The sequence below is a fragment of the Onychostruthus taczanowskii genome, unplaced genomic scaffold (genome assembly GCF_017590055.1).
Source record: "Onychostruthus taczanowskii isolate IOZ18803 unplaced genomic scaffold, ASM1759005v1 scaffold52, whole genome shotgun sequence".
Taxonomy (NCBI): Eukaryota; Metazoa; Chordata; class Aves; order Passeriformes; family Passeridae; genus Onychostruthus; species Onychostruthus taczanowskii.
In genome coordinates, this window is record NW_024502791.1 from 2682175 (window position 1) to 2706768 (window position 24594).

Consider the following 24594-nt stretch of genomic DNA (forward strand, 5'->3'; position numbering starts at 1 on the left):
TTTTCTGTGCAGATGCAGTATTGTGGACTGATTCTTCAAATCAATGAGTATGTAAAAAGTATCAGTAAAATAAGATTAAAAACAAACAAACAAGCAAACCAACCAAGCAAGCCCAAAACCAAACCAAAACAAGAGACAAAAACAACCACAAAGTTTGTTGTGTCCTTTTAGATACATTGAAATGCTCTGCTAGTCAGTATGTAAAAAACTGTATTTTCTTGATAGTTTATATTTTTATAGTCTTACTACTTATTACTGCATGATTATTACTGATGTTTGAAAAAGACATTTTTGTCTGTGTATGAGTCTGTGTTGGGGAGATTACCTTTAGACCTCAGTTTGTGAGAATCTGAGAATCATGGCTGATCATTGAAGGATTAAGTAACAAGGTGTCCCCCTTATTGAGCTCAGAGATAAAGAAGAGGTGTGTGTCTTCAGGCAAGAATAATCAGTGGGAAAATCAAAATATAAAAGAAATTTAAGGGTTTTCTTCCTATTTCAAGCAGTAAATAAAGTAGACAATGCAAAAATGTGTCTAAAAATTATTTTTCTTTTTCTGCACAAGCTCATTTTTAAGGACCTTACTTTCTCAACAGCCACCTATAAAAAGATGCATTATACATATGTTGAAAGATTAACATTGCACAGCTGCAAGTATTTCAGAATGTGTCCTTCAAGACATTTTACTAAGAAAATGGCAGTGTTTTCATGTGAAATGAGCCTTAATTCTTAGACATTTTTAGATTAACTTTTTTTTTTTTTTTTTTTTTTTTTTTTTTTATGCATCTACATTGTGTGGGAGTCTGAATTTGATTGCTTTATCCCTAAATTCTCACAGATGAGGTCATACAGCATTATGAGAAAGATGGTCTAAGGTACAAATAAAAATTCACAGGCATGCTGAAGCTCATTTGATTCAGAAAATGTTGCTAGAAAAAGCTGAGTTGCAGAGCAGAGAGATTAATACCTCAAATTTTTAATAAGGATTTCAGCAGGAAAAAGAAAAGAAGGAAGATAAATTAAACCTTAACTGATTGTTCAGAATCATCAACCTGAATGTAGGTAGAAACACTCAATAATTGTGAGAACAGGAGTCTTGAAAAAACAAGGTTTCATGATTTCTGCTGAAAGTGGTAAACTGAGAATGTGCTATGCACATTATCTGAAAACTGGAATCAAACATAACTAATGCTTTTACATTTAATCCTCAATCCAAAGTATTGGGACAGAGGGAGATGGAGATGGATTTGCTGCTTAAACTGTGTATGAATGTACTCTAACCTGAAAGTGGAAATAATTGACTAATCTGTCAAATAAATCTATTTAAAATCCAACTGTGACCTTTAGCTACTCTTTCCGTGGTAAGTGGAAACACACTTTTGTTAATGTAAGACCATATCACTATTGTACACCTATAAATTCTACATAATTGGAGCCATAGTCTGTATGAGGATTGTTCTGAATTGCTATATCACTTTTCAGAAGTAACAATTGCTTGGGTCTTGAAAGGTCAAAAATTTTTAATACGAAATTCAAAACTGTTCAGAAGAAAGCCAAGATATACCCATAATTTTGAAGTTTTCTGGTTAAATTTTCTCATTCAGTCCAAAGGCTTTTCAAGGGAAGCTTGACATTTTAAAAAGTACCAGTCAGAAAGGGATGTAATTATTTAGTGCTACATTTAGATACTGAAAGACTCTCCCACTTGAGTAACCAGTTGAGTGTGGAAAGCATTGTTTAGAAAAAGAAATTCTAATTATTTTCAAAAGCATAAAATATATCAGAGACATGCAATATAATTCCTTATATGTAAATCTCAAGTTGAATGCAGTAAATTTGGCTATTAGGGTAAGTCTGCAATTTTTTTTCTGGAAAATGTCATTACCTTTGGGTGGAGAATAGCAACAGGGACAGAGTGTCTAGGACGTGGAAAAAACCTGAAGGGAGATTGGAAGTCTTACTTTGTATATAAGGTAGAATTTGCTTCAAATTACATTCTGAATGATAATTGGGTGCTACAACATGCAGTTTTGACTCTTTAATACCCAGTGCAGAAGTAATGAACAAATAATCCAGAGATTGTCTGTACCCTGAGGAAATAATAATAATATTAATATTAATAATAATAATAAATAAAAATTTTATGTTTCCTTAGGAGAAGTAAATGTTTGTAAAATCAAGTATTTCATCTCTAGTTCTCTTGCATACGATCTCACCTGGAAAGTATAAAAATATAATATCCCAATAAAATGGCAGCCAGCAGCAATCTGCTCTGTTCTAGAAACAAAACCTGTTTCTAGGGAGTGGCTGGCAGGACAGTGCCTGGGCTGCTCAATCTGTCTGTTCCTAACAGTGGCAATCAAATCTCCAGAGTGATTTTCTGCGTATTAACAGTGATGTTCCTGCATCAATCTAGAGTGGAATATTTTGTATTATTTTGGATTTTGATCTGTCTTGATCTGTCTCTGTATTTTGAGTTATGACCCTTCTTTTGCTCCACAAGTTTTAAAAAGTGAAAAATAATGAAACTATTTAATTAAAGAATGAAATTATTTAATTTGATTTTATTGGAAATAACAGAAAGTTTAAATAAAAAAAAGGAAGAATTATGGATTATAGTGTCTATTCATTTTAGAAATAAAAAAATCCCAATTATTTCCTAAGAGAAAGACGTATAATACACAGCCTGCTATTTAAATATAGACATAAATTACCTGGGTAGCTAAAGGCATAACAATTATCCCTGAAAACAAGCACTAATATATATAGGTAAAAGTATTTTCAGTAGTCACCTCAGAAGTTATAAATTACATATTTGACCAGCAGTGTTCTTGACTCAAAAAAATGCTTATGAAAACACCAGTCTGTTCTAACTTCTGCATTAACATCATGTTTGACTTAGAAGAAAAATAGCTAACTTTAGGTTGTATATCAACAAGCTGCTGAACTTAGATGGGCCAAACAAACTACATTAGAGCCAGTTAGGCTTTTCAGCACAAAACACTACAAATATGGATAACTTCATCAACCTACTTTATCTCCAGAGTAGATTTTAGGACAAAAAAACTTCATGACTGAAACCAACAGAAGGAGTTGAGAAAACCAGAGGTAAACTTGCAGTATTTTTCTTTGAGACTGCCTGTGTTTGCACAGTGAAGAAGGCTGGGGCACAGTTTTATGCACTGGCAATGAGGTCTTATGTCAATTTGTCAGAAAGCTTCTTGCTGCCTGGCTCCATTCAACAGCTGTCTCCTACACAATGCAGGCTGAAGGCAGTGTGAGGAACAGCACATAGCAGAGGCTACTCCCCTGTATAGATAAGGCCTCCCTGCTCTGTGACAGGATATTAACCTGAAGGATATTCTGGCTGTCCTTTTGCCCATCACATAAAGGGTCCTTCATGTTGAAGAATGGCACAACCAGAATAACCATTCTTAATCCAGCACTGGAAACATGATTCTGTTTTGTTTTGAGGGTTTTCTGGAAGGAATTTACAAAACAAAAGAAACTTACCACAAAACACAACCCTCAAACCATCAAAATAAAGAATTGTTAAGTAAATCTAATTTTAAACTAATCTGTTGAAGGGATTTGACTTCTGTTTCAGCTGGTGAATTGTTTTCACTTCAGAATATGAGGCAGGATTCAGTTACCTTACACATAGACATTCACTTTCATTTCAGAAGAACCTGGCTCTCCCACAGGTGCTAAATCTTTTATTTGCGTTCCATGTGAGCACTTTGGATATTTAAGGTCTCCCAAGTGGCTCTGGAGCCAATGTGGAGGCAATCAAATGTAACCTGTTTGCCCAGCTATTTATGCAGCAGCATTTCTCAAAACAATGCGTTGCACACAATCAATCTTCACTTGTCTTCTCTCTACATCTGGTGCAATACAAGGCATTATACCTCCTTTTCACTGTTTTCTGCTCAAATATTCTCATATATGCTGTACTGTTAGGTCATATCTTCAGGTTACCAGAATAGTTTACTTCCCCTGAACTGCCTTACCCACAGGCCTCAGAGATATTCACTTGTAAATTATTCAACAGCATCTTGTTCACTTTTATCTCATATCGAAAAGGATATGAATGAAGGATTAAACTTTTGGACTGTCATTATTTCCTGTTGTTGACAATAGCTCACCTTATTCTGCCTTTACAGATAAAATTTTCATCTCCTTAACACCTGTCTCCACTTCCATCCCTTTGAATATGAGTAGGAAAAGTTGGGTCACTCATATTTTCTCTTTCAATGCCCACTGATTTTCTCCTTAGGTTCCTGGGATCATCTCCTAGACCCCTCACTGCTCCACAGCTGGTGCAATCTGATCTCAGCAGTACCTGTGCTCAGGGATGCAGGGATGGGATGGAAATAGACTTTTCTTGGACATGCTGCTTCCATAGCAGCAGCAACAGGGAGGTGACAATCTCTGTATGAAGTAATTTCTTTGGGTGCATGAATCATGGGGGAAAAAAAGTGGCATACACTTCATTTTCAGAGGGAATCAGGAGCAATCTTCACTCTCTGCATCTGCATAGTACTGTAAGCAAAGGACTGGACAGGATAATTACAATCCCAGGAACATAAGAAGCCATTCAGGGCCTGAAGTCAGTGAAGGCACTGGACAAAGCAAAACTATTTCTCATCTTATCGCTAAACAGTCTGAAATCAGGAATACAAGACTCGCTGATACTGCTGGGTATCAGTGAGCTGAGGTGAAGACTCACAGAATCCAGGTGAAACCAGGTGAGGTCTCTCGTCTTTATTTTTCCACAAAAATCTCCTTCTTTATCTATGTCCCCCTGTATAAGTAGGCAATATGTGATCACCTCTATAATCTGTCAGAAAAGAAACCATCAATTCTGTCCCATTGCATTAGTTTTTAAGTCAGGAACGAGGAATATCACCCTAGACATTAACACAGCTGACCTAGATAGAAGAAATAATATATATATTTCAATGCAGTTTTGCTTTAAAAGTTTCAGGTGTGAAAAATTTAAGGGAACTAATTAAAATTACATTTACACAGACCAAGCCAGGACATGTATTCAGAAATTCAGAAGCTAAGAAGCTAAGCATAGAAGACAATTCTTCTTTAATACTGGAAAAACTAATTCCTGGTTTTAACAGAAGACAAAAAAAAAAAAAAAAAAAAAAAAAAAAAAAAAAAAAAAAAGTGGGCATGATTTTTTACGCTTTTTACAAAATTTAAGACACTTAGAAATATGTACCAAAACATACAAATAAAGGATGTGGAAGGCTTTTGTGCCTTTTTTACATGGAAGTATATTCATTATATCTGTTTATTATATTGGAAACATCCTGAATTAACCAATTACTTATAATGTCTCCCTCTGACTTAAACTGATTGCATTGCTGAGAGTTGCATTCAAATGGCAAAGAGAAAGGAACACATATTCTGTCTCCATTTCTTATTTTCTTTCAGAAATAATCAAACTGTCAATTTCAGTTAGAATACAGACTTCTAATCAGAAGTCAGAAGGAGTGTCAAATGTGAAAGCCAGCAAGAACATACATTAACCTCAAAATAAATTTTCATATTTTTAGTTTATAGTAATAAAAAAAAATTGTCTGTGCATGAGCAGTTAGACACCAAGCAAATGAGCTTATTGACCATGTTTTTAATTAAGAATAAATTGTGAATAATTCTTCCAAAGGTTTAGAGATGAAAAGAAGAAATTTATTAGTATTCTGCAGCAAATAACTTCTGCTGATTGAAGTTTAACTCAAGGTACAGGTACAGGTAAACTGTACCTATATTGTGTATGGTGAAAGAAGAGCTTCTTTAAAACACACCAGAATTCCTGAGACATTTTTGTATTTTTCTCTCATATTTATGTTACCTCATACCACTAAATAATTCAAAAAATATTATTATTTTATCTTATTTACCTATGTCATCCTACTTCCCCAGTATAACTAACATAAAGTCTAAGCCCCACTGAGATGTTATCTAAACTGTTAAACTAGGGCTTAAATGACACTGATTTCCAGCTCTTATGCAGTCTCTCTTCACAGAGGGAGAGAAATCAAAGACAATTTTACTCTGTAAGGTAAGACTTTTACTAATTAATTATTTTGAGATTTAGAGACTTTTACTGCTGGCTACTGATTGTCCAGCTGTGCAGTTTGCTTCTATGCATTTGTTCTCCTAACTGATCTTTATACAAATGAATTTGTCTTAACTAATAATTTAAAATGCAGCAATATGTTTCCTACAGTAGTACATCTTATGTAGATCCTATGCAGTCTTCTGTTGTATTCCAATGTTTTATATTAGTGTTGAAAATTATGCAATGGTCAAGGGAATGATAAATTAGTCAGGATATCAATCCACAAGGCACGAACACAAAAATTATCCCAGTTTTGAGCTCTGTGGGTTTTTTTTCAATGCTGTGTTAATTGTATGCAGTCTGTAAAATTACATTTTCATCATTGATGTCAGATTTTCAGCAGATAAACAGAAAAGATAAGATATTGCTTGGCTATAAACACTTCCAAATTTCCTGAAAGTAGGGTGATTTATTTCAGTACATGGATGCCATACAGCTGTCTTTGCACTGCACTGCTCTAGACACTGAAAAACCACCCACTGTACTGTGGTGAACTCAAAACCAAAATGAACATAGATAATTGTCAGCCATGTTATAAGAGCTAAAGAAGAGGCAGGCATATTTTCTTCCTCAGGGCACTAATGGGTACTCCTTTTATCTTTATATAACTTTTTTAACATTTCAGAGATCTGTGTGTTCAAACACATTAAGAGAGATGAAATAAGGAGAGAAGAAATATCTTTGTGGTCCATTGAGATTATTACAACTCGCAAGTGGAATTATATATTTCTAATTCCTTTCTTTACTTACTACACTTTTGAAGAAAAAACTTAGATAGGCATTCCTCCAAAAAAGATTAAAGTATTCTTCAACACAAAACATGTGAATTTAATTAAATATTATTAAATATATTTAAAGGTCTCATTATTACTGACACACTGTTCCTTATGAAACTTACTCACCTCCTGCTGACTTTTCCCTAAGACACATTCCTTTCAGGCTGGTAGCCGCTCTCAAAAGCAACCTACAGGGGTTTTTAATTGGCCCAGTTTAAGGTGGAGAGTCAAAGTAGGAAGAGTGGAAAGTACAACCAAGCTATTATTCATTGTTTCCCTTAAAAGGCTGCTATGATGCTTGAACAAACTGCTAAATATGTACATCGCATATCTCAGTCAATAAAATATAAATGGCATTTTTATGTCTCATGAGTTAGAGGAAAGTTGGGAATCATGTGCATGTTTGGGTAGCTGGACTTTCTGACATATTTCTTTCTTCCTGGTGCTCATAAGATATAGGCAAGGCCATGGATTTTAAGGCGTCTGAACAGAGGTCTTTGCTCTGTTCTCTATTTCTCCCTGCTCTGTGTGCCAACCAGCTGCACTATTTGCACTATCAGCTTCTTCCCTCACTTCATTTCTGTTCAGCCTATCCTTTCAATAAATTTAAACAATAATGAAAAGGTGTTTATATATTTTCCCACAGGTTCATGTTTTGTTTCTGTATGAGACCAAAATATAATAGAGTTTAGAAGTCTGTAAAGGCAGGAGAAAAGATGGTCAAATATTTTTCTTGCTGTATTTCCTCTGAATTTTTTCTCTCAATTAATAAATTTTGGCCATGAGAAATTCATTTCAGAATACTCAACAGTACAGCTCTGACTGAAAAAACCCAGTTTCTAAGCTACTTTCTACCTGACCTTTCTACCTCTTCCAGTTTCAAAGTAATGGCTTAATTCCTGGATTTTTTGCTTTAAACAAGATTGACTCTATTATAAGTAGTTAAATCTAACTATTTGTTTTACCTGTCGCTGTGCTTTTTCTGAAAATATAAACAAAGGAAAAAATCTCTTCAGGCAACAAAACAGAAAATTTTCAGATCAGACAGATTGTTATCAGAGTGAAAATATCATTATTCACATAGTTAAAATTATGGAAAAGAAGTACCTCTAACTTTTGAACCTGATTGTAATTTAATTTTAATTTTCCAGTACTGCAGTACCAGAAGAGAACTTCAGATTTTTCTTATAGTTTTTTTCCCTTAATAAGTAATGTGTGCTCAATTTCTATATTAAATTGTCTAGTTTCATATTGCAGCCATTGGAATTTCTCATATTAAAGATTCTTCCATTATTTGAATTTTCTCTTTTCTGAAACAGGTATAATCTATGACCATGGTAACATATAACCTTGATCTGCTGCCTTTTGTCAGTTCTCAAAAAGAATATCAACTTGTTTAGCTCTAACAGTAATGCTAATAGATGCAAATGATGTAGAGTATAACAAACAGTATTTTCAGTATATCCATACTGAAAAACAAGCACATCTCAAAAGAAAACGTTTAGTATTCTGTGCTTAATTGTTCTGCTGAAAAAGATAGGAAATTCTTTCTTTCTGTTATAATGTTATTCTGTTTTTTTAATTATTATTATCTTTTACACCAAGAACTAAAAAACCCTTTAGCATGTCTTAAGAGGAGTTATCTTTTTGACATAACAACATGGAGATCACATTTGTCTGTAGAAATGCAGACTAGAATGGTGTAGAAATATCACCAAAGGGGAGGTCCATTTTGCCTTTACTGGTTTTAGATGCATGTTGTCAGTGACAATAGGTTCATTCTATCATTTGACTTCTATAATCTGATTATAGAATTGGTGATAATACAAAAAAATTTAAAAAATAATGCTTCCCAAAAAAAAAAAAAGTGTGAAAAATATATGTGGAAATGTTTTGGGAAGACGAACCCATCATTAGAAAGATTGACTGTCTTTAATGAAGGTAAAATTTATAAGCATCAGAGGCCTTCCTGAAATTAGGTGAGTTAATGAAATCATTCCTATTGACATTTTCCTATACATAAAGATTCATTGGAGAGAGACCACAAATGAAGTTTCACTTTATGCACATTCTAATAGAAGATACAATATTTCAAGAAACACCTCTTTCAGTCTCTTCTGTCATGTCAAAAGTACTTTTTTTAGAGAATTTAAGTGGTCCTTAAGAGCCAAACCTGTCTTTAATTAAGGCATAGGTCATATGAGGCATAACAAATAGGCTCTTTTTTGTTCTGTAGTACCTACTCATAAAATGTGGAGAATTTTGCAAGGCACTGTAGCATGCACCTTTGCTAGCTTCCAGAATACAGAATTAGAGACTCAGTTGTTAGGATATGCACAGCTGGCTTTCAGTCCCTACTTAAAGACTACTTGCTAATCTAACAGAGTTGAGTTACTTCCAGGTAGCCTAAAGTTAGGATATACTCTGACACTAGGAAACGCAGTATTGAGTCTCATGATGCTGAATTAGATACTGAACTTTTCTCCCTTGTGTCTGTCCACTGCCTGAAAATTGAAAGCTTTTGCTTTCAAATTTATGGCTTTCATGTCCTTTGGTTTTATTTCAAATATTTTAGGTTCAATACTTATTTCCAGAAAGAATGGAAAGAAACATATTGGGCAAGATTTTTTTCAGACAAAAAGAAAGGGATATAAATCATCCTACATGAATTTACTTCTCAGCCTTATGATTTTGCAATAAACTAAAGAGCAAGTTGCTATCAAGTAGAATAACTACTTGAATCCCTTCTCTGTATTACAAGTACGTTTTTTCTGCCCCTGCTCACTTAAAAAAAATAAAAAAGAAAAAAGAGGCCAATATCTACTTTATGCCTTGCAGGTATCTCATCATAGCAGAACAAAATTCAGCTTTAGGAGCATGACAACTTTCTGCTCTCTGTAAACTAGTCTGGCACCACAATGAGAAAACAGAGCTGGAAAATTATGCATCCACATGCTTACTATAATGTTCATAATACTCCTGGTGCTATATTTTGGATTGTGTTTTGAGCATTTTGTGATGATATTCAGTACTTCCAAATGTTGAGATTTGAAATATCTAATGTAAAACATTTTAATGTGGATGTTGTGATAAGAGTTATGGAGTTAATAAGATTTTATTAGCAAATGGATTTATTACAGATCTAAGTACTTATGTGTGGTATATTCTGGCCATGCTGTCTTTCTCTTCTGTCTATCAAATCTATGAATAACAAAGGGAATGATTACTATTCAAGCCTGAAAAAATGTTATTCCAAAAGCTTGTCTTGGAATTTCAGACAGATTGGAATAGATGTGTTAAGTAGGTGGGACAAAGGGCAAAAACATTAATCACCAGCAAACAACATAATAACACCACTAACACTGAAAAAATAAAAAAGGAAAAGAAAAAAGAAAAAAAAAAAGAGAATGGGGACCTCATTTCAGGAGCTATATTCATAACAAAATCTGAAAAACCAGACACTGAAGAATAATACCCATTCAATTTCTCTTTAGGGGTTTAAACACCCATTTGTTGAAAAACTCCTATCAACATAGAATTATTAAGACTACTAAGCTGCATTTCTATGAGAATTTTTTTAAACTTAATCTCTCTCTGTCCATCTTTATTTAGCTATGTTTGCAGATGAATGTCCTAATTTAGTATTGCATTTTTAGTTTAAAGAAAATACTTTCTTCAGCAGCATCATTGAAAAGATAGAAAATTCATTGAATTTGTTATAGGTTATTGCTGGTCAGTGTCTTTGTTCACTTGGATCTTTCTTTTCTAATTAGTAACTTCAAAAAATGCAAATGTTTTTTGGGGGGTTTTATCATATTTAAAAATAGCACAGTGCAGACATAAAAGAACAAAGCAGCCTCACTTTCACAGACACAGTTTAGGATGTAATCAAACAGCAAGCTCTAAAGGAACACCTGCACTGAAACCTTGCCCACCTCCTCCTACTTATTCTTCACTGGCAGCAGGCCTGATCTGGCCTGCCAGCTCCCATCCGCAAGCAAGGACAGCTGCGAGAAAGAAAGCTCATCTTCATCAAAACACTCTTTGAAGCTCTTCTGAGGATAAACATTCTTCATTTATTAACAGCTTAATGCTTTGATAAAAGCTCACTTTGTTAAGTAGTTTGCCTTTCAAGAACTGCCCACGTAGATATTTGCATGACGTTCATAAGGACTTTAGGACAACATGGGATTGCCGGAAATATTGTCCAAGGCATAGAAATAAAAACAGAGACCATATTCCTACTAGAAAAAGAGAGGAAAAATCAAAGGAAACTTATGTTCAGCAGGCTTTACCGTTTTCTGATTTATCGTAGTCCTGTATGAAAGTGCCATTATCTATAATGCTAAAAAGCGGTTTGCTTGATTTTGAGGAAATAAATGCAAAGTTACGTTTACCAGGGTGTATACAGTTATACCTATAAGAAAGCAAAAATACAACTAGAATTTCAAACCCAGCACTACTTATCATAATGGTCATTTGCACATACTGGGATAAAAATAAGCAAAACAAAAATTACTGCCTTGTCATAAGTCATATAACTGGTTTAAGTACTAAGTTCTCCCAGCTGCAGCACCAAGTTACTAAAACTCAGCACGATATGAATTCACAACTAACAAAATCTTATCTATTATAAATCACTGTTATATCTTTCCACAGTTGCCTTTCTGCTGCCTTCTTATCAGAGTGAATCTGAAAGGCTGCAACACCCCAAACTTTGCAATTGACAGTCCAGTGAGACTATTCAACTGGATGAACTAAATATTTTGCTTTATCTTATTCGATTATTATTCCTTTCTGTTCCAAGCTGGGTAACTGACCAAGGTAAGATCAGAAAACAAAATATATGGCCTACCATTGAAAAAAACTGAAAGGACTAAGCACTGAGGAATATAATTGAAGACCCACTATAAGAACAGAAGAAATGGGTAAAAAAAAAATCTGTTGAAATAATGTCTGAAGCTTTATCCTTTTTTTTTTTTATTTTTTTTCAGACTCTGTGCTGCTTTAGTGTGTAGTTCTGAGCTTTATATCAAGTATTTTGCTACAAGTCCATAGGAAATCAGTGAAAGTAGGGCCACAAAGATCACTAACCACTGGAGCATCTTTCACATGAGGGGAGGCTGAGACAACTGAGACTCTTGTCTGGAGAAAAAAATTTCAGTGGGTGGGATATGTCTAATTGAAGTATGTTAATTCCCAGAAGGGAAGTGAAGAAAAGAAAGCCAGATTCTTTTCAGTAGTGCCCAGTGTCAGGACCAGAGGCAATAGGCACACAGTGAAACACAGGACATTTCCTCTGAACATCAGGCAACATTTATTTCTTCCTCTGAGCATGAATGAGCACTGGCACAGGTTACCCAGAGAGGTGCTGAAGCTTCCATCCTCAGATGCAAAATCCAAGTGAGCATGATCCAGAGAAACCTTCTCTTGCTGACTTTAGCTTGAGTGGAGCCTTGGACTAAATGATCTTAATAGGTCCCTCGCAGCTTCAGCCATCCTGCAGTCCTGTGTTGTGCCTCCTGGTTTGAGGACAGTGGATAAGGGACAGAAAATACTATCCATTCACCCACAATAAATACTGTTAATGGACTGAGTATCCAAAGAACTTGTTCCTGGGTATTAGCATTTCTTGAGGGTAAGTATAAATCACTTTATGACATTCGTATGTGTGATAAATAAGCACTTCTTTTTAGCTATAGTTTATTTAATTAATGGAAATTGTCTTAAATTTTAAAAGAAATAAGTTTATTTGAAGAGATTCCTACAGAAAACCTCATACAAAGAAAACAGTTTATGACACAAGATATTCAAGATGAGGTATTTTAAATTTATGTTGATGACATTAATCTTATCTGTCCTTATGAACATGATGACAATTTCTTGATAAATAGGTCAATCACATCTTTTAAAGTATGTTAGTAATGCTTCTTTTTTCCTACTGAGTAAAATTAGATTGATAGGCAATAGACAATAAAATGAATATTTTACCCTCTCCCCTTCTCTACCCAAAGCTTCCAAACATTTTAAAGTTTTATATATATGGAAAAAAATTATCTACTTGAGAAAGTTGCATTAGATTTACTTAGTTCCATGGATAGTAAATACAGCTAATGTCTGAGATGTTAATCTTCCCCATAATAGGTATAATCATTGCAGTTGTAATAAACATGAATATAAACAAAGATTAACAAACTGAATATTTTTTGAGGAAATAAACCCAAAGTATTTATTTCAAGGAAGGATTTTTTTTACTTTTTTATTAAATATAAGTAATAATGAAACATTTGATTTTCACTATTATTACTATTACTCAAAAACAAAAAACAGTTTTGTTTTATCTCCTAAAAAATATCCTCCCTGGGAAAATATTATAGATTGTCTTTTCATTCTGAGAAGGAAGCAACATAGTTAATTTATAGCTTTCACTCTCAAAATAAGAAATTCTGTTCATTCAGCACTTACACAGCTTTTAGGTCTACTACAGATGGAACAGAACTCTACCACTAATTTAGCACACTACTCATATTTTGTTAATGTTAGTTTTGGCATGGGTTCAGGGTGTTTCATACACCTGGGAAGAAAAATAAAGCTATTGAAATAATTTATATGGTAAAAAAAATTAAATAGCTCTCTTTCCAGTGTGCAAAAATGTCTTGATAATGTCTCAGTCCTAATGTATTTTTCTCTAGAACTAGTCAACATTTCTCACTAAAACAATACTTTAACATTCTTTAAAATCATGTGGCCTTTTTTTGTCTTTTTTTTTTTTATATTACAAGAACTGATGCAATTCAAATTAACAATTCTGCTGTCATTTGCTTTGAGGATGAGCTGGAGGTATTTAGTCGTGAGGGTCAACAGTTACACTGTTAGCTAGAGCCATTTCAAGGAGTGCAATACACACAACAGCAGCAAGGGAATATGTTCCCTCTGTGTTTCAGCAGCGAACATTTAATGGAAGAGCACTGCACACTATATGTTTCCTTTTTAGTAGACAACAGAGTAAGTCAAATGGAAATCACCGATGAGGAAAAAGATCCTAAGCATTTCAGAGATTTCCTTTGGCTTCTTGTGGAAACCCAGAGCACCGGGAATTTTCTCTGTCTGCTCTGGGGTGTCCTGACCCCCAGGGGAGCACTGACTTTGACCCTCATTCATAGAGAAAGTTTCCTAGACTTCAAGATAGACTAGAATCCACAAAAGTGTGAAATAGATATAGAGGAGCAACATAAAGATATGGAAGTCAGTAAAGAGGAAGTTGTAGCATTCACATTTTCTGAAAAATCTCTTCACCCAGGATTTTCTCCTGGGAAGCTGAGAAGCCTCCAAGAAAAGGAAAACAATATTATCTCATTTGCTTCCCCTGTGTTTTACTCCTTTGGAATGTGGCTGGAGATTGTTTACCCACAGGTGATTGTTTCCTTGGTTTTTGTTGTATAGTATCATGAAATAATAAATTAGCCTTCTGAGAACATGGAGTCAGATTCATCATTCCTTCCTTCATCGGAGCACCCTGAAAATACAATAGGAAGTCAAGTTCTAGATGGGAGAGATGAAGAGATGTCTTGATCTTGGGGCTGCAATCTTCTTGTAAACCTATGGAGAAGAATGTAATCTATACATCTAACTTTTTTCCCTAAAACTCATTGAAAGAATATAAGGGGATGGATTGTTCAAACCTGTGCTGAAGCAGGAAAATAAAATACCTCTAAATTTAATAAGAAGTTTGAACAGAGAGAGAGAAGGGTAATGAAAACCCTGTGCCCCCAGGGAGAGAAGAAGAAGAAGCCCTCAGTTCCCAGAGATGAAGATGATCCCAAAGATAAATAAACATAACCTTATCTTTTGAACAGCTTAAAATAGTACTCCATAACTTAGCATGGCCCTTAAAGCTGTGGGAAAACCTGTGAAAAAAGAGAGGAACTTCTTGATTGCAGAATTTTCTGGGCTGCTGCAATTCATGAAAATTAGAAGCCATGAGATAACTTTTCTAGTGAAGTCTCCATAAATTGAGTAGAGAGGCTCGTCTCCTTAAGTAAAATAAAGAAAGACAATTCTAGAAGTAATAAAGTGACTAAATTGTTTCTGTACTTTGTGAGTAGGAAAGAAAAGGTGGTACGGTGCTGAGAAGTGTTCTAAAGGTTTTATTCTGATTCTTATTATTCTTTCTTTTAGCTGCTGTTTATAAAGCTTTCTTTATATCCATTTAAAGTTTGAACATTCTTTGCCTTCCTCCTAATCCTATCTCACGGAAGGAAATGAGTAAGTATATTCTAGTGGGTACACTGACATTTGTCCAGCACTGAAACCCACCACATAAATTGGTGCGTTAGCCAAGAAATCTCACATTGGTGAACCTAAACCACTACAGGTAAGAATACTGCTTGAGTTGCCAATACAACAACATAAACTAATTTAAGTGATTTCTTATTAAATTTGTTCCTGAGTATAAAAATTTGAAAACCACAAAGTGTTATGAGAAAGAGCTTGCTTTCTCTCATTTCATTTTTTATTTCTAAGGTAGGTTCCTTTAGTTCAAATTCAATAGAAAACCTGCTGATTTTGTAACAATTTTACTGGAAGTGTATCAAATATTGCCTAAACAGACATACAAGAGATGGATTTAGTTTCTGAAATTGCTTATGCAAAGCCAGCTTTAGTTCAGGGACAGTTAATTTCAATCTACTGACACGTCTTTTTACATACTTCTTTCATCAACAGTCAGCTGCTTTCATCCACTTTTCTCTCTATTGCCTATGCTTGCTCCTCTCTGATCCGTCTTGATCCCTCTTTTTCCTTCCTTTTGACTTTTCCTCTAAGCACTCCACAATGTTAACACAAGTGACCACAATACCCTTAAACTGTTCCATAATAACATTTGCACAATTACCAAGTATTTTTATCCCTGCAACCAAAATAAGCCCTATCTCCCTTACTTCAGTAGCACTTTTTAGATTGCAAGGCTGTCTGGAGACAGCAGGTTTGCTCACCTCAGTGGGTTTTGTACCAAGGCAAGAAGCTGCTTGGTCTTTGATGGACCACGGAGTCACTGATTTGGGTGATTCCCCAGATTACAAGATTTCCTCTGCCCTCACCAGATTACAAGATTTCCTCTGCCCATCACTGCTCTTTTTGTGTCCCTGGGTCTCTTCATGTGCTGTGACTAGCCCTTAGTGTAATCTTGCAGTATGACAGAAGAATCTGATTGTAGGAGATCAGACTGAGGTGGAGGTTTGTCAACACTGGAAAATGCCTATAACCCTGTTGCGTGAAAGAATGGTTGCCAAACACCTTGTCAGAAATGTGGTATCAACCCATAAAAAATGCATGATCAAAGACCTTGAAGTGTGTATTTTCACAGCATATTTCACCAAGTTAAGCTACAGTAAAGACCACATGCTCTCCACAACAAATTTCTTGAAGGGCAAGAAAAAAACTAAGTTGCATCCCACTAAGGGGAGCTGTGGGAAGTTCTTTTTAAAAAGGTTGCTCTAGAACAAAATTAATCCAAACAAGGCAAATAGTATATCTGAGAACCATTTATCAGTAATGAAAAGTGCATTGCCTACTAAACACGAATAGGAAAAGCAGAGAAGGAGGAAGAATAAAGAAAAAGAATGCGAGGGGAGACAGAGGGAAAAAGCAGGCCTTACTCTCCAGAAGGCTGAGATGTGCCATCAACACCCAGCTGGCAGGGAGTGTGTGTACACTGACTGCTGGGGAGCCTGCACAGCTCCCAGGGAGGTGTGGCTGCACAGGCACAGCTCCTGTGGTGACAGGCAGGCAGACACCAGGCAGGTGACAGACAGGCAGGAGATGCAGAACTCTGGACAGGGTTGCAGCGGAGATCACAGTGGTGGGTGGGATCAGAGAAGTAGAGTTGGAAGCAGGTGGCCTAGGCAGGAGCAAGGCAGGCAGGGATGAAGCAGGTAGGCAGGGAGGCAGAATGGATGAAGACTGGAACAGGCGAGAAAGATGAAGTGGTAGGGCAGGACACAGGCTAGGCAGAGGCTCAGAAGTGGTCAGCAGGTGTCCAGCCAAGTGTCCAGTATCATCCAGCAAGATGATGAGCAAGTGAGCAATTGAGGGCAAGTAAAAAGCTTCCAGTGAGGGCAAAAGCCCAGCAGCTTGTGACACAGTTACTTTTATACCCTACAACTCCTCCTAAGGTGTGCTCACTGTCAGAAGACTATTGGCCAGCCAAATGTTTGTCTGCAGCTCATTGGTGGAAACCTTTTTGCTACCCAACTGGAGAAACTTTCTAGAGGGCACAGTGTCCTCAGTGGTCTCCTGACTGCCTATTCCATATGGGATTTGAAATGGCCATCAGGCGAAGTCTTCCTAGAGACAGGGCATTCCTGCATCGTCTTCTACCCACATACTGCATGTGGCATGTGTGCAGCCCCTCCACCACATACCTCTGGTCAAACAATGTTGAGACAAAAATCAAAATTAAATTGATTCCTCACAATACATCTCCCTGATCTTTTGGGCTCAGCTGACCACAAAAATATGTCTTAGTTTCTTCTCATTACCATGACTCTTGATCCAGCATCAGACTGCTTCCAAAGGCAAATTTAGATTATAATCTTATCTTTGTCACTAACAGAATTCTGTAAGAAAAATATTTGAAAGTGGTGAGGTTTGGGTGATGGTAGCATGAAAAACTGTTCAATTCTGCTTTATTTCATCAAAAATCTAAAGAGAAAATTTTAAGCCCTCACATACTCTGACATAAATACTTAGTTTGGAAATAGTCATGCAGAAAGGTGAAAGGTAAATTTTGTGAGTCATCGTTAGAATATAAGTTTACTATAACAAGATTAATAGGCAAACAATTGATGGGAATATATTAAGCAGATTATAGCAAACCCATGAAATAAAACAAATTCCTCTATATGAAAAAGACCAAACAAACCCAACCCAAAAAAAAACCAACAAAAAACCTCAACTCATTACAAAACCTAAACCTTTCAGTGTTTTCAAGATTTGCCAGCAGTATGAGGTTCAATAAGGCAGAAAGTCAAGTCCCGCACTTGGGTGACTGTGGGAAGAGATGGGATAGAGTTGAGCTGTGGGCTGTGGCATGTGCCCGCAGAATGCCATGGCAGCACAAAGGAGCACGTGGTGGCACAAAGGAGCGTGTGGTGGCACAAAGGAGCGCGTGGTGGTACAAAGGAGCATGTGGTGGCACAGACAGGCTGTGGTCACCTCCTGACCTTGGAGGAGGAGGTGCCATGTGGCAGAGCCCTGTGAAGAGGAGCCTACCAGAAGCTGACAGACAGTGAGCAGCGCTTGATCACTCCATAGAAGAACATTTAGAAAGTGTGTGGCTAACATGGCAATGTGGGACATGTCATATAGTGAGAACTACCATGTGAGGAAATACTGTGCCTTGACAAAATGTATAAAACCAGCTGGCTTCTTTGAATAAAGGATTCAGATTCCCTGCTGGTCTGAGTCCGTGTCCCAGTCACACCCAAGTGACAACAACCCCAGGCAGTGCTACAGGCTGGGGCAGAGTGGGTGGAAAGCTGCCATGGAAAAGGACCTGGAGGGGTGCTGATCAAGAACCAGCTGAACATGAGCCAGCATGTGACCAAGAGGGCCAATGGCATCCTGGCTTCTGTTAAGAATATTTTGGCCAGCAGGACCAGGGCAGTTTTCATCCCTCTGTACTTGGCACTTGTGAGGCCACACCTCGAGTCCCGTGTTCAGTTTTGGTCTCCTCACTACAACAGACATTGAGGTGCTGGAGCATGTCCAGAGAAGAGCAATGGAGCTAATAAAGGGACTGGAACAACTGAGGGAGCAGGAGAAGAAGGGGCTGTGGACAGACCTCATCACACTTTCTAAAAGGATGTTGTAGTGCGGTAGGTGTCAGCCTCTTCCCAGTGAAAAAGTGACAGTTTGAGAGGAAATGGCCTTGAGTTGCAGACCAGAGGCACTTCAGATTAGATATTAGGATTTTTTTATATTTCATGGAAAGGGTTGTAAAACATTGGAACAGACTGCCCAGGAAAATGCGGGAGTCATCAGCCCTGGAAATATTCAGAAAGCATAGGGGGAAGACACCTGAGGACACATTTTAATAAACATGCCTGTGGTGCCTGGTTGATGCTTGGACTTGATGATCTCAGAGATCTTTTCCAATCTTAACCAATCCACCATTCTGTGAAAACTGAATCTTTGAGATTTGGATTTCCTTTATGCACACTCCTATTATGTGTGCATGGCACAGTGTAGTTTTCCTAAAGGAGAGAGGATTTAATCAAAAAGAGGAGCTGCCAAGTATACTGCATTAAATTATATATTAAAAATGTAAATATCGAAATATTCAAAATTTTATTCATCATATTTATTATTGCCTTAAACCAGAGGTCAAACCCTGCTATGTTTGAATTAAATGAATGTTTAGCTTAAAAGTTTTCTTCCTTCATTATTTTTAGTTAAATTTCTTTGAATTTTTTAAAAACTTTCTTATATAACTGAAATTGCATTTGCCAAAAAATCTCACATGAATGTAGGAAAAAACCCTGTATATTTTGTTATCTATGAAGAATACTTTGTAAAACTTTGTAAAACTAGAATTTGAATAAACAAGAGAAAGAGCAAAAATAAGGAGATCAACGTTATAATGATTACAGTAGTATTTATGTTATTTTCTCACTTCACTAAAATATTCCAAAGACCTTTCATTTATTTTCTTTCATGGAAAATTTCATGGTCAGCATTTAAAATTAAATTAGATTATGGCATACAAACAGTGTAATCTTGATATTAAATTAAAAAATCAATTAATACCTTTCCCTTCTTGGTATTTATTTCTGTATACAAGGCAATGGGGAGAACTGATGAGAACAGACAAGAAAGTAAAATACTGACAAAAAGATATAAATTTATAATTCAGTTAAGAGGATTCTTTTTCACTCTGCTTCTTTGACATACATGAAGTATGATTAGTTTGTGACCTTCATTCACATTGGACAAAGCATGTACATGCTCAAGGAAAAGCAAAGAAAAAAAAATTATAGCATGAGAGCCAACAAATATTATTAATATATTTCTTATATGATCTTGGAAATCTCTTCAAAATTGCTGCAAGATATGTACTCAAATTGAAATATTTCTGTTACAAGTTTTTCAGGCTTTCAGATACCCCAAGTCACTCTTGTCACTCTAGGAATTGCTTCATATTCTTCTATAACTTGAATATTCTTGCTTCTAAAAAATAAGGGCACCTAAAAATGTTATCTGTCAGGAAATTACAAAAATTCAACTTCCATTTTCTAAATGCACATCTAATAACACATTTATGTGGGAAGACATTAAATTAATGAGATTTGCACTGTTTCTCTATCATTCAATATGTGAAATTCAGATAAAAAAAAATCCACAGTAACATCTGTTACTTGGGCACTGTGTTTGTATAGTGAAGTAGAAATATAAAACTGTTGAAAAAATATTTAAAACATATTTTCTTCACAGACATGCCTTGTAGAGTCTTAATTGTTTGAAAAGTCAAATAAAATGAAATTTTATTGCAATTGAAGAAAAAAAGATGACAAAATATTCTTTACAGTGTTAAGAAATTATGAATATAAAAATAATAAAATACAGGTTTTGATAATGTCACCACGTTTGACTTATCTTGCATGAAAAGGTCAGAGTCAGAGTAATTTGTAAGATTCAAATGAAGTCTCAAGACATATAGGGCAGAAAATTCAGTCGTTTTTTGGTTATATTAAAAGGTTACTCATTCATAGGCAGAAAATGTATCTTTAACTTTGACATGTTGAGTGCACTATCACAAGAGGTGTTCATAACTGTAGTTGCTCTTTTAAGCAGTAAATTTTCTGGATATAAAGGGTAGATCAATGATATAAAGAAGATTTTAAAATAGTTACAATATTAAAAAAACAGTTTTATAAACAAAACAAAATAAACCAAATACACACACACAGACAAAAACAAAAAAAAAAAAAAAACACTACCAATAAAACAACAAAAAGCCCCCAAAATAAAAACCAAACAAAACCAAACCAAAACAAAACAAAACAAAAAAACCAACCCAAACCAGAACCCAGGATGATTTTTTGTGCCTTATATTTAAAACTCCTGTTTCTGAAAGTGGTGAATCTATTCTTACCCATGTCTAGTAAATGTAACCTATATAAGAATTGTAAAGAAGATGGAACTACTTATTCCATCATGCAATCCAGCTGTCACTAATATAAAGAGCTGCAAATTCGTCATCCATTTACTGAATTCTGTCAAACAGGTAGACCAAATGCCATTCTTCATGTCAAAACCAAGTCACAAAAGCACAGTGCCACTAATAAAAATAGGCTTTTCTACCAGGGTCAAGAATTTGAAAAAGTAAATTAATAAGAAAATTCAAGTTATGCTTAATATAAATTATTCTAGAAATAAGGGATTTATAAATAATTGAACCACTTATAGCAAGGTTAATGTAGCTGGACATGTTAAACTGGACATTAAAAAATGGAAAAGAGAGGGTATTTTTATGACATTAATTTCCTGCAGCTGCAACAGAATGGACTATGTCAAAAGCCTGTAACATGGTTTTTTCTCATTCTGTTACAGTGGAAATCAAACAGTTACAGTTTCATCTTCCTCATCCTTACATAAATCAGAGGAAACTGTCTGAAGCCAATGCACTTTCTCTGGGGTAAAACTAGGAACACAGTAAGTATTATCAAGATGTTAATGGTTCAGATACAGTGGTATAGTGGAGTGAAAAGATATTCAAGGAAGGTAAGAAACATTAATTTTGAATTGTAAGTGCTTGCAAACAAAAATGATGGATCTCAAATAAAAATTGAAAGCATTTTCTCATAGTATTTCCTTTCCCCTTCTGTCATTATTACCTGGTCTTCTCTTTCTCACTAGGCTATTTCTTTTTGATAGACATCCATATCCACAGATAAGAATTTCTACTCTACACCACACAGACCACTGATGGCCTCTTTCCCTTTCCCACTACATGGGCCCTGGGCAACAGGGAGCTCACTTCCACCCCTGGGTGTGCCTGGCCCAGCTGGAGGTCCAGCATCTTTTTATAAATTCTCCACTACAGACTCTGCTTGCTGCACTGTCTACATACAGGGACATGTTTCTGCCCCGCACAAAGGACTGGTTTTTAAAAATATTTTTTACTTTCTATATTAGACTTATGGCCTAAGCCTGAAAAGGCTTTTCTAGTCAAGTAGCCTCCGGACAATCTCTTTGACTTTCTCTGTATCTAGAGCCAAAGAGCAGTTGTCAACTGCTTTTTTGTCATCCTTCCATTTTCTTTCTCAAATTTATCGCCAAAGTGTGAGGTTATGCATTGCACAATTTTTCTGATGTGTCTTTGTTTTCCAGATCATCTACATTAATCTAGTCAGTTAGAGCTGGTCAGATGTAGTCAAGGTCTTCTTTGTCAGGGAAGTGCTTTAGGGTAAGGTTCACCCCATGACTCTGTGACATTTTAATTGGACCTTATGTCCAGAGATGAATTTGGTTTTGAAACCTACTGAAAAAAAAGGAGTACACAAATGCATGTCTTTTGCTATTTATACATATAATTTACCCAGGATACTTTTTCATAATATTTTCTCTTTTTCACTCATCCAAAAATATTCAAAACCAGGAAGTTCTATTCTGTGTCATCTGTTAAGAATTCTCTGAAGTATTTTTAGCCTGAATTACTTAGGATTTATGTGGATAAATATTTAGGGAAGAGTGGTGCAATGTTAAATGTGGATAAATTTCCTCTACAATTAAGTTTCTATACTTCAATTTCTGCATTTGTTTATTTGTTTTAAACAAATCTCCCATCTTATTCTTACAAACACACACACCCACATGCAGCACCCACTGATCATGCAGTACTAGCAGTGAAAATAGGCTACTTCCTACTATTCATTAATAAGTCTTTAAAATCCTATGGTTAATTTGAAAGTCACAGATGTAAGTGTGATGATATTATAAACCACAATAGGCATTTTAAAATAGATGTGCTGTTTGTCAAATTTTGTCCATGGTGAAGCGTGCATTTTGTGTGATTTGAAAGTTTATTTGCTACAATTATTTATTGAAATTAGAATAATTTTATGGCATTATAACTATATATCTATATAGATATGTATGTGATAGATTAAATAAAAAGGGCTTATTCTCCTAATATATAAATATATGTGTGTGTGTGTGTGTGTGTGTGTGTGTGTATAAATATATATCTGAAATTAAACTATAATTAACTGGTAACATTAAAATAGCCAGCAAGCAAATGTTCTGAGAAGAACTGAAAGACAAAATAAAAACAAGTACTATTTTATTGCAGAAAAATGTCTAAATTCTACATTCTGTCTGTTCTGCCTGTTCTGTGTTATATCATTCTGAACAGAGAAGAAATAGTAGCAGAAGCTACTCTAGTTAATCTACAAATATAATTTGGCTTTCTGTACTTAAAGTGAATAAGTGCTCCAGAGTACATTCATAAATACAGATGGTCCCATATTAAGGGAGGAAAAGGGAAGCAACTGTCAAGAACATGACTTGTTTTCTACAAAAAAAATCTTAATAATTTAAAATAGACATCAAAGACTCAGTTAATGCAGAGGTGTCAACAAGTGGCTTAGTATAACTAGAATAAAATATGCAGTTAGGTAAATCAGCAAGCACTGATATTTGAAGTAACAGAGAGAAAATGTGTCTCTTTAACAAATGACAGGTAGGGCCATACATATATGCTTTGCCTCACTTATTTCACTGATCTCGTTTGCAGCAAAGGTTTTCCAGAACTGACTCCCAAGTCATGGCAGCTTGACCAGATGATGTGGTGACAAATTCTTAAATAGGAACTCTTAGAGAACAGTGATGTGATCGATATGATAAGGTTAGCTTCTGAAGAGATCAAAAATATGCTAAAACCATGGAAGCTGAGGAAATCTGTCCAGGAGGAGAATTTTAAAGTGCCAACAATACTGGTATTCTCAAATTTATATAAACAGGGATATTTATACTTATCTAATAAACTTTATAATACATCTTCACTTGTGTTCTTTTACGCTCACTATATATAATACATTATTGCCTGGGTTCTTTTGGCAAAATTATTGCCAATTTACATACAGATCAAAAGGACTGTTGCTATTAGAGGGAGCTGAAAGAAGACCTTGTTTCACCCCTATTATTACAAGGAAGAGTAATGGACAAACAATACAGACAGTGGTGAATTGTAACTTTTAATTTTATTCAGAATTACTACCCTTAAACTTTTAAAGAGGTATTCACTGAAATTGCTAGGAAACTAAATGCCAGAGAATTAAAATATATGCTATTATTTGGAGACTTCTGAAAGTGCCAGAAATGAACTTCTGCCACTGAAACAATGCAGAAAGGTTCATCAGTAAATTGGCTGAATAATTTGTTCATCAGTTTAGAGGAACTGACTTCTTTAAATATTGCATCTTATTGGGTCACATGGTCTTTTGTATGTCCAGGTTCCTCAGGTGGCCTCAAATCTGATCTTCCACCATGAAAAGGTCTTTGTTCCTCCAGTTCCCACCTTGAGGATAAAGTACTTAAGAGAAGACAGATTCCCAGGGGAAAAATCTTCCCCATGCTTATTTTCACTAGTTCTTTTGTCTTAATTATTATGAAAAATATATC